We start from the raw sequence: 19,896 nt of genomic DNA on the forward strand, positions 1-19,896 counted from the left end.
CCCATTTACTGCAACGTATCTACGCTACCAACGGTTGGGGCTGTGGGTGATCTACTGTAACTTCTCAGAGGAAGTTAAACAAACTTTGTTATCAGCTAAGCTATTTCATGTTTACATTATCATCCACCCTTCAACATATTTCCCAGGCAGGAGGTAATAACATCTAATGTCCTTGGCCGTTTCCACCAATTCTCTTCTACACCAGGTGAGGACAAAGATTTCCGTTGTCACCTCCAATACACCCTTTCGTTACCTTGTTCAATTCCAATTTTTCTTCCACAGTTCCCTCCTGTTGATCTTTATGATCAACACATAGTCAGAAAGGATAATAATATTTTCTCTCATTAATCAGTTGCAAAAATAGAGCCATATCTATCCAATTAGAATTTTGGTTGTAATCCGTCCTTGAGCAGGCAAAGCAATTTCTCCTTGTGTATGCAGAGGATTATGGGCACAAACCCAACATTCTCATCAGATAAGGAAGCTTGTTTAACTTACAGCAGCAAATTCACTCTATTCTGTGTGAAAGTTGTTCGTTAATTTCATACAACTTCACCCTCATCCTCTCTGATCCCACACAATGTTAGTATATTCATAAGTTTTTAATACTACATAAATTGTTAATGAGGAAAATGGCTACATTTTAATACTCTTATATTTATCATTACAAAATATTACGGCTCTTGTGTTCCCTTCTCTTCGAAGGTTCCGTCTGAGTAATGCATTTTACACCTGGTAGCATGTACCCAATCGGGTTTTTCTTTTAGTTTTACTGCTGTTCGTGATATTAGTGACACCAAATATGGTCCTTTCCATCAAGGAGAGAAATAACCTTTATCCTTGCTCGTACATAAACGGGTGCATATTTCCTTCTGTCGGAGGGACCTGTGCCTGCTTAACTTTCTCATTAATTTTACCAACTGTTTCACACCTGGTTTGAGCATATCTTAAGGATTTTTCATCATTTCAAATTAGAGTTACCTTCTCAGGAGTCATCGGGGGTCCGGTGCCTGTTGTCATAGGTCGTCCCATCAACATCTTGTAAGGTGTAAGGCCTGTGTTTCTATTTTCTGATTTCTCAGGGCATACATCACAATGGGCACGTGTCTGGCCACAACCTATTCTGCTGCCATACTTTGGACAAAGTAGCTTTTATCTCTTCATTTACTCTCTCTATCATCCCTGATTGATATGGTATGTGTAATTTCCTCTGGAACCCAAGTGCCTTTGACAAGTTCTGAATGGATTTACTGGTGAAATGAGTTCCTCTGTCACTGTTTATTCCCATGGATATCCCAAATCTAGGTATTATTTATTTCATTAAAATATTGACAACCGTCCTTGCATCATCCCTCCGTGTGGCGTGTGCTTCCACCCATCTAGAGAACATATCAACAATTACCAAAATGTACTTTAAACCTTTTGCTGCTGGTGTGAAAGTTAGTGCATCTTATTTAGCTTATGTAGTTATATTTGCTATTAACCTCCATTTTGTACACAGCATGCTGATAACAGTTTAAAATATTGGCCAATTTAGAAGCTGCAAAAGCCTATGAATCCTGAACAGAGTTTGTAATAAAACAACCTTCGCTGTCTCAATGAGAATAGAGATAAGGGATGTTCCCGGGCATCTGGAACTCCAACACTGATACCAGCAAGCTGTAAGAAGAACAATAGGCCTGTTCTTACCTTTGCAGCTGTACCGTTGCCCAGACTAATAGTTTATACTTTGTTTCTTCCCCAATGTAACTGAGCGCATCCATTGTGTTTAACTGAAGCCTCTTTGTTATTAACCATGTGCTTGTGGCTGTTTTATCAATATAAAGATGTGTATAAATCCTCTGTATCGCCAGTCTGAACAGTGCCAGTCTTTGGTGTTGACGCACTGTGTACATCACTGGCTGTTTTTTCTATTTCACCTTGGTGACCTGGTAAAGGCTATTTACAGAGATTCTTTACTCTTTGATTTATTCTACTATCTGTAAAGACGAGTCAAAGCGCACCATGTCTTCACTACTGTTTTATTACTGATCACACTACTCATACACATTCCTGCCCTAGCTGTCCGTGGTCTGTCACCGGAGCTAGAGAGCGATCTAGAGGTGGGGAGGTTACAATTATACTGGTGATATGGGGAGTGGTTAGTAATGGTGAGGTCACTATGTTAAAGGAACATGCACTAGTCTACATCCTTCCCCTTGGAAACAAAGCAGTACAGCAGTGACAGGGCGACCACGACTCATACGCTACAAGCAGTTAAACACACACACACACAGTCAGGCAACAGTTAAACACATTCCCCGTAACGTACAGGCGGCTTGACCAACCGCCCGGAGCGGGTACGTAACTCGCCCTCCCCCTCCTCCGCAGGAACAACAGGAACAGGAGCAGGAGCGGGAGCGGGAGCGGGCGAACGAGCCGGAGATCGGGCAGGAGAGGGATGGAGCGGAGACCGGGGAGGAAAGAAGGAAAAGACAGAGACAGTAGGCTGTGGGAAAGCTGGGAAGGGGAAGGAGGGAGAAACCACTGAAATTGGAGAATGGGAAGATGAGGCCAATGGTGGGATCCCGTTGGAGGTGGCAAAAATGTTGGAGGATTATCTGTTGTTTGTGACGGCTGGTAAGGTGGAAGGCGAGTGTAAAGGAGTGATAGCTGACACACTGTAACCTTTACTGGTACTTTATTATAGCACATGGCACACACGTCCCAGCACTGACTGCATCCAGCCTTCAGGCTTACTGGGACCTAGTGGGAGGAACAAAGGGAGGATACTACAGTTATACTAATATGATGGGGTGTGGTTAGTGGTGATGAGGTAACTACATTATAGGTTGCATGCATAACCCATCTACATCCTTCCCCTTACAATTTAAACAAGTTACAACAGTGGCAGGTTTATTATACAGAACCTGCAAAGCTAAGCATACTCTCCGTAGCGAGCCGGAGGTTTTACAATCCGACCCGAGCGAGTGCGCACAGCACCTTCACCCTCCCCACCCGAAAGAATAGGAGGAGGGACAGGAACAGAAACAGGAGGGGGAGAGAAGGTGGGTGGAGAACCCAGCTTGAAGGGGGAACGGAGAGGCACAGGTGAACCAGGTGAAACAGTAGGGGTAGAACGAGCGGAAGTGGGAGAGAGAGAAGACCTTGCAGGGGACAACAGAGCCTGGGGAGCAAACCCGGGAGGAGCAGGGGGGGGGGGGGGGGTACCCGAGGCAAAAGGACCGACCGGGGCATGCAAGGAGCAGAGGGTACGTTAGTGGAGGAAGGCTCGACACGCGATGGAGGGGTATACGGAATCGTAGGAGGTGGTTTGGGCTCGTTAACCGCCAACAGGTGCTGGCGGCTGCGTCGGTATACAGTCCCTTCGAAATCCACGAGGTAGGACCGTGGCGCGCTGTCAAACCCGACAACGGTGGCAAGTCGGGAGTAGCCGGTGGACGTCTGCAAACGGACGACCTGTCCAGGCATCAGTGGCGAAAGGGGGCGGCAGGATTTGTCATGCGAGCGGCGCTGGATCTCGTGCTTCTGGGCAATACGTTGCTGAACATCAGCAGGCTGCAGAACTTTGGGCATCAGGGACTGCTGGGCAACAGGCATCGGAGGGTGGACGACACGGGACATGAGTCGTTGGGCAGGGGATCCCATGGTACTGTCTCTGGAAATGTTCCGAAGGTTCAGGAGACCCTGATAGAAATCCCCGTTCGATAGGCGGGTCTGTTCAAGTAGATGCTTTGCGCTGCGGACCGCCCGTTCAGCTAGACCGTTGCTCTGAGGGTACTCCGGGCTGCTGGTGAAATGATTAAAGTTCCACTTTGCAGCAAACGCTCGAAACTCGGCGCTGGTAAACTGGCGTCCGTTGTCTGTCTGCAGCCGGACAGGGGAACCAAACGTGGCAAAGTGACGGCGAAGCTTGCTGATCACCATCTCGGAGGTGATGGCAGGGAGGAGGACCACCTCGAACCAATTCGAGTAAGAGTCTACTAGCACAAGGTATTGCCTCCCGCGCCAGTCGAAAATATCGGCAGCCAAAGAGGACCAGGGCATGTCAGGGGCAGGCTGCTGCAAAAGCGGCTGTCTTTGCTGATGCGGGGCAAGAGAGTTACAGTCCGGACAGGAATCCACCCTGGCCTGGATGTACTTAGCCATGGCCGGCCAGTAGTACTGTTCCTGGGCATGTGAGATAGTGGCATCTGCCCCGGGATGCCCCATGTGGGCGGCGTCAAAATACAAGCCATGCAGCGAGGCAGGGACGACCACTTTGTGTCCTTTGATAATAATGCCGTCCCGGAGGACCAACTCATCGGGGACCAAAAAATAGGGGTGGACGCTGGCAGGCAACGAATTCCGTTTGGTGGGCCACCCGCGCTTGATGACAGCAGCAAGCTGCTGCAGGTCGGGGTCGTTTGCGGTATGTGGAACCAAGCACTGTAGTTGCTGGGAAGGGACGAAGTTAACGTTCAGTACCTGTAAGTCCGACTGCTCGAAGGGGTGCCGGTCGCAGTCTTTAGCAGGTCGAACGCCTGCTGGTGGTGTGGAAACCATGCCCAGGCAATGTCCTTTTTAGTGAGCGTCTCAGGGGTGCGCTCAATTCACTGAGGTCGGGGATAAACTTCCCCAGGTAATTCACCATACCCAGGAAACGCTGCAGGTCGCCCTCCCCACAGGTGTTAGTTCCTCACCCCCATAGGCACGCAAAACAGAGCGATCTGCAATCAGCAGCTCAGTCTTCCTTATCTGGTGGAACAGCTTTGTTGACATTACGTTCACTTTCGCCCCCGTGTCCAGCTTAGCAGAGAAGGACTTGTTGTTTACAGTTATATTCACAGAAGGATCAGGGAGGCGAGATCGGCTGTGGAGGAGAGTGTAAATACTTACATCTCCCGTGGAATAGCTGAGCTCAGAGTCGGGGGCAGCGTCGACAGAGGACTGAGAATCCATCTCGCTATCAACTTGCAGAAGGTTGTTTAGGAGTTGTCTGGGAGCTGAGGGCACTTTCCCACGGGACCGGCAGGCAGCTGCAAAATGGTTCCTTCTCCCGCAGAAATTGCAGGTCTTCCCAAGGGCTGGGCACTGTGATTCTGTGGAGTGCACATAATTGCAGTTTGGACACTTTTTAGATCTCGGGTCCCGGGATGTACGAACGGGCCGCGGTGGAGTGCGAAAGTTGTCCCTCATACGACGTTGTCCAGCAACACCAGTTAGATTTATGGCTCGGCTGTCGGAACCCCTCCGTCCATGAGGAGGGGTGACCACTTCGGCAATGCGGCACGAATGCATTGCCTGAGTCAGGGTTAGGTCAGGCCGTTGCAGCAGGTCGGCACGTAGCTTCTGATCAATCATGCCAGTGACGAGAATGTCTCTGGTGAGCTGGTCGCGCATGGTTTCAGATCGGCACCGCTGGGCAAGGTGCCGCAGGTCGGCGATGAAGCACTCAACAGGTTCATCCGGCTGTTGCTTGCGTGAGAAGAACCTGGCCCGCTCCAGTATACGGTTGGAGGGCAGGTCACATATCTCCGCGAATTTGCGCAAAAGACATACCGGGTCGTCGGCCGATTCAGCTGGCTCGACCGGCTGCTCGTTGTCATCCAGGACTGCTGGTTCGTAGACAAAGGCTTGAGCACTCTTCATTGCGTCGGGACCGGCCAGGTTGAGCAGGAGTGATGCTTTGACCGCGGCTGGGTCGTTCCGATGCACAATATTGACGTAGTGAGTGTAGTCCATCACAAAAGTCGACCATCGCTCCGCAATGTTAGCGTCGAAGACAAGGGGAGATGGCTTTCGGCATGAGGATGCCATGTCAAGGGAAACCCAACACTGGGCACTAACGGGGACAAAATAAATGAAAACCGGTAAACGGGAAACGCGAGTTTTAAACTTCTGACACCATGTAAAGGTGTGATAGCTGACACACTGTAACCTTTACTGGTAGTTTATTATAGCACATGGCACACACGTCCCAGCACTGACTGCATCCAGCCTTCAGGCGTACTGGGACCTAGTGGGCGGAACAAAGGGAGGATACTACAGTTATACTAATATGATGGGGTGTGGTTAGTGGTGATGAGGTAACTACATTATAGGTTGCATGCATAACCCATCTACAGCGAGGACATGGGGGACTCTGTCCTTGTTACGTGTAGGGGGATGGGGAGTAAGAGCAGAGCTGCGGGATATAGAGGAGACCATGATAATAGTGCTGGAGAAAGTCAGCAGGTCAGGCACCATCTCTGGAGGAAAAGGATGGGTGATATTTTGGGTAAGAACCCTTCTATTCCATCCCAAAATCACTTGTTTCTCCAGAGATGCTGCCTGGCCCACTGAGTTACTCCAGCAATGTATCTATCTTTGGTATAAACCAGCATCTACAGATCTTTGTTTCTACATTTACATCAGCCAGATTCAATTTCAGTTGCGATAAGGTTAGGGTATCATCACTTTAGTAAAGATACATCCTTTTATTCTGAGACTGTGCCCTCTGGTCCGGGACTCTCCTACTAGTGGAAACATCCATTTAGTTTGGAGATACAGCACAGAATCAGCACAATTCCAGTTGCACCAGAAAAAATAATCATTAAAAACCCTGGACACTTCAAATGACAACAATTAATAGGAAAAGTCAGCAGAATTAATCAAAGAAGCAAACACAATTCAGGAGAAAGCGATAGTGTTCTCACCGACCTCATGCCCTGGAGATATAGATCCACATCAGACACAAGGGGAGGCTCCCTGTCTCTACGCTGAGCTCTGCTCCCATCCCCAGCCCAGGCCCACTGGTCCCATCCCCAGCCCAGGACCACTGGTCCCATCCACAGCCCAGGACCACAGCTTCCATCCACAGCCCAGGACCACTGCTCCCATCCACAGCCCAGGACCACTGCTCCCATCAACAGCCCAGGACCACTGCTCCCATCCACAGCCCAGGACCACAGCTCCCATCCACAGCCCAGGACCACTGCTCCCATCCACAGCCCAGGACCACTGCTCCCATCCACAGCCCAGGACCACAGCTCCCATCCACAGCCCAGGACCACTGCTCCCATCCACAGCCCAGGGCCACTGACACCCGCTCTAATCAACAATCTATCTATATCTGCCTTAAATATATCCACTGACTTGTGGCCTCCACCGCCGTCTGTGGCAACGAATCCCACAGATTCACCACCCTCTGGCTAAAGAGATTCCTCCTCATCTCCTTCCTAAAGGAAGGTCCTTTAATTCTCAGGCTGTGCCCTCTGGTCCTAGACTCTCCCACTAGTGGAAACATCCTCTCCACATCCACTCTATCCGGGGCCTTTCACTGTTCAATGAGCCCCCCACCCCACAACCCCTCTCAATCTTCTAAACTCCAGCGAGTTCAGGCCCAGTGCCGACAAACGCTCATCGTACGTTAACCCACTCATTCCTGGGATTGTTCTTGTAAACGCTAACTCTTTTGTCTTGCTGATGTTGAGGGATGGATTGTTATCCTGTCAATAGGCACAGGAGTAGGCCATTCGGCCCTTCAGGACAGAAGGTTCTCAATGTCTTTCCCATATTCTATCTCATCTTTGCTGCTCATGTGGCTGAAATAGTATTCTGACCAGTGGACGGACGTCTGGATCCCATTGGCCTGAGACCTGGCCACTAGTTGTGGGTGGCAAGGTCATGACCCCGAGGGACATTGGTGTCAAGGGTCACGGTGGAGGGAATGTTCTGACCAATTCTAACGTCTGAGAAGTGAATAGTGATGATTTGTTAATTCATCGTGGGTGAAGCTGGTGGGCTCACTTCTGACTATACTTTACTGTGGATTTAAACAGGAAAAGTCAACTTTCTTTATTAACAATGAATGAACCAGAGAAAGGAGAATGTTGCTCCTGGAAGTTCAGTCACAGCATGGAAATAGGCCCTTCCTTTGGCCTTACTTGCCCACCCCGACCAGCATGCCCCGTATACACTAGTCCCATCCTGACCAATATGCCCCATCTACACTAGTCCCACCTCGACCAACATGCCCCATCTACACTAGTCCCACCTCGACCAACATGCCCCATCTACACTAGTCCCACCTCGACCAACATGCCCCATCCACACTAGTCCCACCTCGACCACCATGCCCCATCTACACTAGTCCCATCCCACCCAACGTGCCCCATCTACACTAGTCCCACCCCGACCAACTTGCCCCATCCACACTAGTCCCACCCCGACCAACATGCCCCATCTACCCAATCCCACCCCGACCAACATGCCCCATCTACACTAGTCCCACCTGCCCGCGTTTGGCCCATATCCCTCCAAACCTGTCCTATCCAAGTGTCTCTTAAAAGTTGTGATAGTCCCTGCCTCAACTACCTCCTCCGGCAGCTCATTCCATACACCCACCACCCTCTGTGTGGAAAAGTTGACCGTCAGATTGACATTATTAATGTGAACAATTTGTGCACAACTCTGCTGGTGTGAGTAATAAATGAAATGATAAATAGCAAAAATACACTAGAGTTGCTGCCTCACAACGCCAGTGACCCGGGTTCTATCCTGAATATGGTGATGTCTGTACGGAGTTTGCACGTTCTCCCCGTGACCTGCGTGGGTTTTCTCCGGGTGCTCCAGTTTCCTTCTGCATTCCAAAGACCTTCCGGTTTGTAGGTTAATTGGCTTCTGTAAAATTGTCCCTAATGTGTGTAGGATGGAGCGAGTGTACGGGGTGATCACTGGTCGGCGATGACTCGTTGGGCCGAAGGGCCTGTTTCCGCTCAGTATCTCTGAAATCTAAACAATACCCGGTGACTTGGCCTCCATCTGTGGCAATGAATTCCAGATTCATCACCCTCCGGCTAAAGGAATTCCTCCTCATCTCCTTTCTAAAGACATGGGTGGGAAAGGCAGAGAGGGTGAGGTGCCAGACGCAGGCATGTGGGACTAGCTTCAATAGGCATGGCTGTGTGTTTCTGTGCTGTGGGACTGACGGGGCTCAACAGGGTGGTAGTTTGATGCTTCAGCCTGCAGCAACCCAGGAGAACTGTGTTCCAGATGCTTCATTAGTTTGTTGTTCTGCACATCGACCGGGAAGTGATGAAATCTCCCGTTTACACGCAGCCGCCAGAGCAAACAGTGTACATACAGTGATGACAAACACAATAAATGCAATATCCAGTGCAGAACAGTGCAAGATTGTGTTGCAGAAAGCCTGGAGTAGCACGGCGAGAGGGGCCGAAGGGCCTGTCTCCGGGCAAAGTGACCACTGACGCTGTCTGTGTGGAGTTTGCACGCTTACCCCTCCGTGGTGGACCGGACGCGGGTCGGGGCAGGAGAGACGAACTCAGCCTTCCAAGCATCAATCCAAGCTCAGCTTTCCTCCCGCGCATCCTAGCCCCGATGGGCCGAGTGCTGCCGCCTTCCACCCCGGACAACAACCGAGGGGAAAAACACAGATGAAACCTCTTCCAACCACCCGAACCCCTCAGGGAAGGCCCCTGTCCTGTCTTTGAAATCAAGCCGTCACAATTGTGCACGAAAGCATTATCCTTTTTTTAATATATAGATGAAAGCTGATCAAGTTCAAGTTGGAATTTATTGTCACATCCACCAATTAAGGTACAGTGATATTTGAGTTACCGTACAGCCATACTGAGTAAAAAGCAACAAGACACAGCCACATAAAACAAAATCTACGATAAACAGCCACCACAGCAGAATCCACATTCCTCACTGTGATGGAAGCTAATAAAGTTCAATCATCTTCACCTTTTGTTCACCCGTGGCCGGGGCTGTTGAACCCTCCGCAGTCGCCGCTCGCTGCCGACACACTACATAAAGGTCCCTTTAAACTTCCATGATCCAAAGACATCCTCATGAAGAAGGCCTACGCTTGGACAGCTATCCAGCCAGAAGATGCGAAAGCATTGCGGGAGTTTGCGATATTTCTTAGAAGTATGAAAGAAATTACTACCCTCTTAGACCACATGCAAGAAATGAATGTTGTTAGCAATATGAAAATGATCACTCTAAAACTGCCCTATAGACTTAGAGAAAAGATAAAGCTGGTCTGTTAGAGGAAAATGAGAATGGAGAGACCATGCTTCCTGATCTGGTGACTTCATAGAAAAGGAAGTACGGTTCATGTCAAATTTACGCTATGGGAATATTCAAGGTCCTAAACGAATCACAACTGTCAAAGGTTCTACCTTTACTAAAACAAAAGGAAGATCAGGACCTAAGGGAAGTAGTTTTGTTTCCGCTCTAAATACCTGCAGAAACGAAACGCCAAAAGGAAGAAGCTACATCTACTGTTAAACCAAGACGGTTCTGCTTGTCATCCAGTGAGAAGAAGACAGAGGAATTACAAAGAGATAATAATAATAATAATAATAATATATCTTTTATTGTCATTGCACGTCAGTGCAACGAGATTTAGTGTGCAGCTCCACTGAAGAAAGGTAAATAAATACAATACATAAATAAACAAGCTGAATTGATTGACGTGACCATCTGAGGGAGACTGTCCAAAGGGGGTGGGTGGGGGGCACTCATTAGGGCCGGTTCAGAGCCGCTATAGCTCTTGGGATGAAACTGTTCCTGAGTCTGGAGGTTCGGGCGTAGAAGGCCTTGTAACGTCTGCCGGAGGGAAGTAGTTGAAACAGACCGTGGCAGGGGTGTGATGAGTCCTTATGGATGCTAAGGGCCTTCCTGAGGCACCGTGTGTGGTAGATGCCCTCCAAGGCTGGTAGCTCTGTCCCGATGATCCTCTGCGCTCTGTTGACGACGCGCTGAAGAGCTCTCCTCTCCGCCTCCGTGCAGCTGAGATACCACACAGAGATGCCATACGTTAGTATGCTCTCTGTGGTGCAGCGGTAGAACGTTGTCAGCAGCTGTTGGGGCAGACCAGTCTTTTTTAATGTCCTCAGGAAGAACAGTCGTTGCTGTGCCTTCTTGACCAGCGCGGCGGTGTTTGTGGACCATGTGAGGTCTTCTGAAATGTGAGTGCCCAGAAACTTAAAGCTGGACACTCTCTCCACACTTTCCCCGTAAATGGAGATTGGGGCGTATTCTCCAGAATGGGACCTCCTGAAGTCAATAATCAGCTCCTTGGTCTTGGAGGTGTTTAGTGCCAAGTTGTTATTGGCGCACCAGTCCGCCAGGTTCTGCACCTCCGCTCTGTATTTTGTTTCATCACCGTTGGTGATCAGCCCAATCACTGTTGTGTCGTCTGCAAACTTCACGATGATGTTGGTGTCGAATGCAGGGACACAGTCGTGAGTGAAGAGGGAGTAGAGCATGGGGCTTAGTACACAACCCTGTGGTGTGCCGGTGCTCAGGGTGATGGTGGAGGACAGGTGCGGGCCCAGTCTCACTGCCTGCGGTCGCACCGTGAGAAAGTTCAGGATCCAAGCGCATATCGGTGAGCTGAGGCCTAGCTGGTGGAGTTTGGTGGTGAGCTTGGTGGGGATGACCGTATTGAATGCAGAGCTATAGTCAATGAAGAGCATCCTCACATACGTGCCCTGTCTGTCCAGGTGAGTCAGGACAGTGTGAAGGGCCAGAGAGATGGCATCCTCTGTCGATCTATTTGCCCTGTATGCAAATTGATGGGAGTCCAGTGAGGCAGGGATGCTGGATTTAATATGGGAGAGGACCAGCCTTTCGAAGCACTTCATGGGGATTGGAGTCAGGGCAACCGGCCGGTAGTCGTTGAGGTTGGTGATTTTGGACTTTTTCGGCACCGGCACTATGGTGGCTGTTTTCAGGCACTTGGGGACCGTTGCCAGAGATAGAGAGAGATTGAAGATTCTCGTGAATACCTCCGCCAGCTGTCCAGCACAGTCCTTTAATACTCTTCCCTGTACACCATCCGGGCCTGCAGCCTTGCGTGGATTGATCCTACGCAGAGCGCACTGTACCTCCTGAGTGCTCAGTGTTAAGGCCTGTCCCTCCGCTATGGCCGGGGTTATTCCACCCCTGGTGGTGTTGCCAGTATCGAACCGGGCAAAGAAGGTGTTTAGTTCGTTGGCCAGTGTGATATCACCGTGGGGGCAGGCGGGGCTGCTCTTGTAGTCAGTGATGTCCCTGACACCCTGCCACATGCTTCTGGTGTCCGCGGTATTGAAGTGGTCTTCTACCCTTTGCCTGTGGATGACTTTGGCCCACGAGGGAAGGGACTGGTCAGCTCGGACCTAGCATCCCGTCCCAAGAATGGACACCACATTCTTGACAGGGCAAAGGAGAGCTTGTAATAGGAACACTTCTCCATCCGTTTCCCACCAAGGATGGCCGACCTGCTGAGTTCTACCGGCACTTTGGTGGGGAATGAACAGGTGACGTGTCGGGTCTGGACCCTTCTTTGGACTGATGGAGTCGGGGGAGAAAGCTGGAAAAAAGTGATGGGGTTGGGACAGACTCCAGGACTTGATCAGGAGGGGGGAGTTTCCTTAATTTGGGGAATTCAATGTTCATGTCATTGGGCTGTAAGTTATGAGGTGCTGTTCCTCCAGATTGCGTGTCACCTCACTCTGGCAATGTAGGGGGCCCAGGACAGAAACATCAGTGTGGGAGTGGGAAGGGGAGTTAAAATGGTTGGCAACCGGGAGATCCAGCAGGCCTTGGAGGACTGAGCACACGTGTAGGGTGAAATGCGCGCCTAGTCCTGATACAATAGACATTAAACAAGAGACAATAGGTGCAGGAGTAGGCCATTTGGCCCTTGAACCAGCACCACCATTCAATATGATCATGGCTGATCATCCACAATCAGTACCCCGTTCCTGCCTTCTCCCCATATCCCCTGACTCTGCTATCTTTAAGACCCCTATCTAGCTCTCGCTTGAAAGTATCCAGAGAACCGGCCTCCACCGCCCTCTGAGGCAGTGAATTCCACAGACTCCCAACTCACTGTGTTAAAAAGTGTTTCCTCATCTCCGTTCTCAATGGCTTCCCCCTTATTCTTAAACTGTGGCCCCTGGTTCTGGACTCCCCCAACATCGGGAACATGTTTCCTGCCTTTAGCTTGTCCAAACCCTTAATAATCCTATATGTTTAAAAAAGATATCCTCTCATCCTTCTAAACTCCAGAGTGTACAAGCCCAGCCACTCCATTCTCTCAGCATATGACTTCCGCCATCCCGGAAATTAACCTTGTGAACCTACGCTGCACTCCCTCAATAGCAAGAATGTCCTTCCTTAAATTTGGAGAACAAAACTGTACACAATACTCCAGGTGTCGTCTCACTCGGGCCCTATACAACTGCAGAAGGACCTCTTTGCTCCGATACTCAACTGCTTGTTATGAAGACCAACATGCCATTCGCTTTCTTCACTGCCTGCTGTATCTGCATGCTTACTTTCAGTCACTGATGAACAAGGACACCGGATCCCGTTGTACTTCCGCATTTCCCAACTTGACACCATTTAAATAATAATCTGAATTCCTGTTTCTGCTACCAAAGTGGATAACCTCACATTTATCCACATTAAACCGCATCTACCATGCATCTGCCCACACATCCAACCTGTCCAAGTCGCCCTGCATTCTCATAGCATCCTCCTCACAGTTCACACTGCCACCCAGCTTTGTGTCATCTGCAAATTTGCTAATGTTACTTTTAAATCTCTACATTGATGTATATTGTAAATAGCTGCGTTCCCAGCACCGAGCCTTGCGGCACCCCACTAGTCACTGCCTGCCATTCTGAAAGGGACCCATTAATCCATACTCTTTGTTTCCTGTCTGCCAACCAATTTTCTATCCATGTCAGCACTCTACGCCCAATACCCTATGCCCTAATTTTGCCCACTAATCTCCCATGTGGAACCTTATCAAATGCTTTCTGAAAGTCCTGGTACACTAAATCCACTGGCTCTCCCTTGTCTATTTTCCTAGTTACATCCTCAAAAAATTCCAGATTAGTCAAGCGTGATTTCCCCTTCATAAATCCATGCTGACTCGGATCGATCTTGTTGCTGCTATCCAACTGTGCGGCTATTTCATCTTTTATAATTGACTCCAGCATCTTCCCCACCACCGATGTCAGGCTAACTGGTCTATAATTCCCTGTTTTCTCTCTCCCACCTTTCTTAAAAAGTGGGATAATATTAGCTACCCTCCACTCCACAGGAACTGATCCTGAGTCTATAGAACATTGGAAAATGATCACCAATGCGTCCACAATTTCTAGAGCCATTTCCTTAAGTACCCTGGGATGCAGACCGCCAGGCCCTGGGGATTTATCAGCCTGCAGTCCCCCTTCAGTCTACCAACACCATTTCCTGCCTAATGTGGATTTCCTTCAGTTCCTCCATCACCCCAGATCCTCTGGCCACTCGTACATCAGAAAGATTGTTTGTGTCCTCCTTAGTGAAGACAGATTCAAAGTACCTGTTCAACTCATCTGCCACTTCAGGGCTCGAAATTAACGGTTGCCCGGGTGCCATTGACCACTCAAAGCGCCGCCGGGCAACCTAAGCACAGAGTCATTTTGCCCGGCTTGGCAACCAGATACTGGTTTGTACCGAAGATAGACACAAAAAACTGGAGTAACTCCGCGGGTCAGTCAGCATCTATGGAGAAAAGGAACGCGACGTTTTGTGTCGGCGGTGACGGCTGTATTGCGTGGGAAAGATACTAGGTGCGGGGTGAGGAAGTGTCGCAGCGAATGACGGGTCCCGCACAGCGGCTGCAGCGACCGCGACAGCGGCTTCATCTCATCCTCCTTCCGCCCCCCACCCGGCCTGATAAGGGCCGCTGCTTGCAAACCCGCTAACGGGCCTTTAAAAAAAATGCATGCCGAGGCCGGGAGGAGGGAGGGAGGGGGAGGCCTCGGCGTGCAGGAGGGTTTTTTTTAAAGCGCCGTTAGCGGGTTTGCAAACAGCGGCCGCTATCAGGGAGGAGGAGGACATGCAGGCGGCAGCTGTGCGGGACCCGTCATTCGCTCAGACACTTCTGAAGCAGCTGCACCAAAGATACTATAGCTATAGGCAGGGGCGGAAAACCCGGGGGGGGGGGGGGGCAGTGGTACACGTCCCCTCAATGTTTTGAGAGGTGGGGGACATCCCACCCAAGTGGGACTGATGATCGAGGGCGCCGATTGGAGAAGAGAGACGTCGGTCAGCAGGCAATGGGGGCGGGACATGATTCAGCGGAATGATTGGAGGAGGGAGGAGTGGGAGTGGGGGGGGGGGGGACTAAGGATAGAGCGTGGTGTTTGGAGGAGGGAGACTTGGCACAGACCTGCGCTTCATCCGCAGCCAGGATGATCCCGGCCAGGTCTCCGCGCTGTCCTGTCCCCACCCGAGTACCCCCACCACCCCCCCCCCCCCCCCACCCCGCGGGTGTCCAGAGATGTCGGCAGCAAAGATACTCCGCTAAAGGATCTTTGGTCGGGAATCAGACGGGTCAGCGCAGAGAAACAGCGCTAAACCCAGCTAACTCTGTCTGTCCCGCCCAGTGAGTTTACAACCCTTCCTGGACTTGGGGGAAATATGGCCAGCGTGGAGCAGCAGCGCTGGTATCTCGTCAGTCCAGACAGGGCTGTTGGTTAACCCGGTGAGACAGGCAGAGTTAATCTGCATTTAGCGCTGGATTGAGCCTCTGAAGTCTCGCGCGTGTGTGTGAATTGTGACCCCCCTGTCCCCTCCATGTTTTGACAGCGGTTTCCGTCTCTGGCTATAGGATATTTGAGCTGCACCGCTCGGCCCCGTTGGCTGGCGGAGGAGGGAGGTGGTGGCGAGGAGTTCCCAACGGCCAATGCAGCGGGGCGATATTGTCCGAGGAACGCTGACCCTCCTTCATCCATACCTCGCCCCCCTTCTCTCTCTCTCTCTCTCTCTCGTACGCCCCCTCCACCCCCCCTTATCCTGGGACCCCTCCTCTCCATCCCGTACTGATCCCCATTCCCGCCTCTATTCCGTCCTCACTGACATCCCCCGTGCCCCCCCCCCCCCCCCCCAACTATTCATCCTGCGCTATCACCCTATCCACCTCGCATTAATTCTCCTGCTACACCCCCCCCATCCATCCTACACTGGTTCCCCAATTCACCCTGTACTTACCCCTTTCCCATCCATCCTGCACTTCTCCTCCATCCATCCTGTACTGATCCCCCATCCATCCTGTACTAATCCATGCATTCATCCCGTACTGACCCACCCTCTATTGACCCTGCACCTTCCCCTCATTCATCCTGTAGTGATCCCTCATTCATCCTGCACAGACCCTCCGATCCACACTGTACTGACCCCCCCCCCCCCACCATTCATCCTGCGCTGATCTCTCTCACCCCCCCCCATCCATCCTGTACTGATCCTCCCACTCAAGAAGAATGGGGGGAACAGTCTGAATAAGGGTCTCGACCCGAAACGTTGCCTATTTCTTTCGCTCCGTAGATGCTGCTTCACCCGCTGAGTTTCTCCAGCACTTTTGTCTACCCCCCATCCATCCCGTACTGAACCCCCCGGTTCAACACCGACATCCCCCATGCTCTCCCCTCACAATTTTACCTACTCCAACCAACACGTACTAATTCACCTTCCTCAATCCATCCATTCTGCAACGACTGCCTTCTAATCCCACCCCCCCCCCCCCGCCATCTATCCACCCCGCACTGATTCACACACACCCCCCTCCCTGACCCTATTGTCCTGGAAATGTCTTCAGAGCGAACATTGACTATGTTTGATAACGGAATGCAATCAAATGTGTTTTAATTCCCAATGTTAATATTTGTTTTAATCTATAAAGATGGATTAATTATATTGTGAACACGTGAAACATTAAAACCGCGGTGTTCGATTGTCACTGCCACCATTGACACGTTATTACAGAATTCATTTTAACGGCAACTCAATGCTCTTAATATGGAGTATCAGTACTGTAGTTATTTAATGAGCAACATTCACAACTATACGTACGCATATATGTTACCATGGTCCAGGATTTATTGACACAGGTTGATCATACGCTGAATAATCCAACCACATTTTTGTTTGGAAATGGAAAGAACTAATAGAAATTGCATTCATTGCAATGTGTAAAAAGAGTTGAGATACTGTCTTATAATTTTGCTGCATGTCATAGTGGGATATATCATGTCTTGATTGGTGAATGTTTAGTTTGTGACTTTATTTAAAGCAGAAATAATATGTGAATGCTTCTTTGAGTATAATTCCGACTGGTAACTACGCACTTCGTCCAAGCACATTATCGCACGCGTCATGCAAGCCATCTTAAATGACCGCCTAAACTGTCATTCGGCAACCTAAAAAGCTGCCAAGGTTGCCCGGCTGGCAACAGGGGAAAAAAGTTAAGCGAGAGCCCTGCATTTCCTTGTTCCCCATAATAAATTCACCTTTTTCCGTCTTCAACAGTCCAACTTTGGTCTTAACTAATGTTTTCCTCTTCACATACCAAAAGAAGGAACAGCAGATGCCGGTTTACAAAGAGAGACGCAATCTCCTGGAGTAACTTGCACGTCTGGAGAGCGTGGACAGGCAACATTCTAGGTCTGGACCCTTCTTCAGACTGCTTGGTGTGGGGGGTGGAGAAAGTTGGAAAGGAGAGGTGGGAGTGGTCGCCTTAGATTCCCTTCCCTCCACAGATGCGGCCTGACCCACTGAGTTCCTCCACCGCTTTAGAGGGAATGGACAGACAACATTTTGAGTCTGAACCCTTCTTCAGACTGAGTGGAGAGGGTGGGGGGTGGAAGATGGAAAAGAGAGATGGGGGCTGGACAAAGCCTGGCAAGTGATAGGTGAACACAAAATGCTGGAGTAACAACGGGACAGGCAACATCTCTAGAGAGAAGGAATGGGTGACATTTCAGGTTGAGACCCTTCTTCAGAAGTGATAGGTGGGTATAGGTGAGGGAGACACAAGATACTGCAGATGCTGGAATCTTGCATAGAACACAATTTAGTTAGATGCACAGAATCTCTTGCCTAGAGTGGGGGAATCGAGGATCAGATGGCATGGATTCAAGGTGAAGGGGAAAAGATTTAAAAGGAAACTGAGGGGTAACTTTATCACACAGAGGGTGGGAGTATGGAACAAACTGTCAGAGGAGGTAGTTGAGGCTGTGACTATCCCAAGAAACAGTAGGACAGTTGCATGGATAGGACAAGTTTGGAGGGATATGGACCAAACACAGGCAGGTGGGACTAGTATAGCTGGGACATTTTGGTCGATGTGGGCAAGTTGGGCCGAAGGGCCTGTTTCCACAATATGACTAACACAAAGTACTGGAGTAACTCAGCGGGTCAGGCAGCATCTGTGCAGAACATGTATAGGTGACATTCGCAGAGTGCTGGAGTAACTCAGCGGGACAGGCAACATCTCTGGAGAGAAGGAATGGGTGACACTGAAGATGGGTCTCAACCCTGGAACGTTACCCATTCCTTCCAGCATTTTGTGTCTACCTAAACAGTGCCTATCCACGTGGCGGTGTGGCAGCAGGCTGGAGGAGCGGGCAAAGGCTTTGCCGCAGAGCGGGCAGGTGAAGGGGCGCTGGCCGGTGTGGACTCGCCGGTGCTCCAGCAGGTGGTCAAGCCAGGTAATACCCTTGCCACACTCAGTGCACACAAAGGGCCTCTCTCCGGTGTGTATCCGCTGGTGCTTCCGTAGCCCCCTTGCTCGCGTCACAGTGGGAGCAGCTGCTCGCTGGCGTGGGTCCGCCGGTGCTGCCGCAACGCCCGCGAGCTGTCAAACGCCTCACCACAGTACGGGCAGTCGTAGGGATGGCGACTGGTGTGCACGCGCTGGTGAGACAGGGCGTGGGAGGCCACGGCAAAGCGCTCTCCACACACCGGGCTGGGGACGGGACGGTCGCCGGCGAGCACCCGCTGGTGGGACAGCAGCTTGTAGGAGCTGGTGAAGCCCTTGCCGCCTTGGGTGCAGGTGTAGGAGCGCTCGCCAGTGTGGGGGCGCTGGTGCTTCAGCAGGTGACTGGATTGGGTGAAGACCTTGCCACACTGGACAGTCAGAGGGCAGGTGAAGGGCAGCTCATTGCTGTGCACCCGCCGGTGCTCCTGCAGCCCATACAACCGGGTAAAGCTCTTGCCACAGGCGGCGCAGCCATAGGGCTTCTCGCCCGTGTGCACTTGTTGGTATCTCTTCAGGTTTTTCGCCATCTTGAAGCTCTTGCCGCAGTCGGAGCAGGTGAAGGGCCTCTCGCCAGAATGCACGCTCTTGTGCCGCTGCAGGTTTTCATAGCGGGCGAAGCTCTTGCCGCACTCCGAGCAGTCGAAGGGGCGTTCTCCTGTGTGCACCCGCTGGTGGATCTCCAGCAGGCTCGGGCTCTGCCAGGCCTTGCCACACACGTCGCACTCATAACGCTTCTCCTTGTTGTCCCCCGTCATGTGGTCCTCCATCGAAGCTCAGCCGCACACCGAGCAGATGGGTGGGGGGGGGGGGCTCACCGGCACCCTGGCAGCCTTCAATGGCCACTCGCATCCCTGTCTCTCCGTCCACAGCAACGGCTCCTAAACCCTGCAGGAGGGGAACACAGATGGTCAACAAGCTGGCAAACAGGACATTACTAGCACATATTGGGTGCGTTTATGACGGAGGAAACTTATATAATTATGCGCAGCACAGTGACGCAGCGGTACAGTTGCTGCCTCACGGCCAGAGACCCGGGTATGATCCTGACTACGGGTGCTGTCTGTGCGGAGTTTGCACGTTCTCCCCTTGACCTGCGTGGGGTTTTACTCTGGGTGCTCCGGTTTCCTCCAACATTTCAAAGACGTTCAAGGTTGTAGATTACTCGGCCTCCGAAAAATTGTTAAATTGTTCCTAATGTGCGTAAGATAGTCATAGTGTACGGGGTGATCGCTGGTCGGCGCGGACTAAACCAAAGAAGGGTCTCGACCCAAAATGTCACCCATTCATTCTCTCCACAGATGCTGCCTGACCCGCTGAGTTACTCC

General features: G+C 50.9%; 1 pseudogene; it reads right to left on the reverse strand.

The window, feature by feature from the left end:
* The window catches only part of LOC116982315, a 57,629-nt pseudogene extending 55,866 nt beyond the window's left edge, over positions 1–1,763 (reverse strand).
* Positions 1,764–19,896: the final 18,133 nt, after the last annotated feature.

This window comes from Amblyraja radiata, chromosome 16 (assembly GCF_010909765.2).
Source record: "Amblyraja radiata isolate CabotCenter1 chromosome 16, sAmbRad1.1.pri, whole genome shotgun sequence".
In the NCBI taxonomy this organism is placed as follows: Eukaryota; Metazoa; Chordata; class Chondrichthyes; order Rajiformes; family Rajidae; genus Amblyraja; species Amblyraja radiata.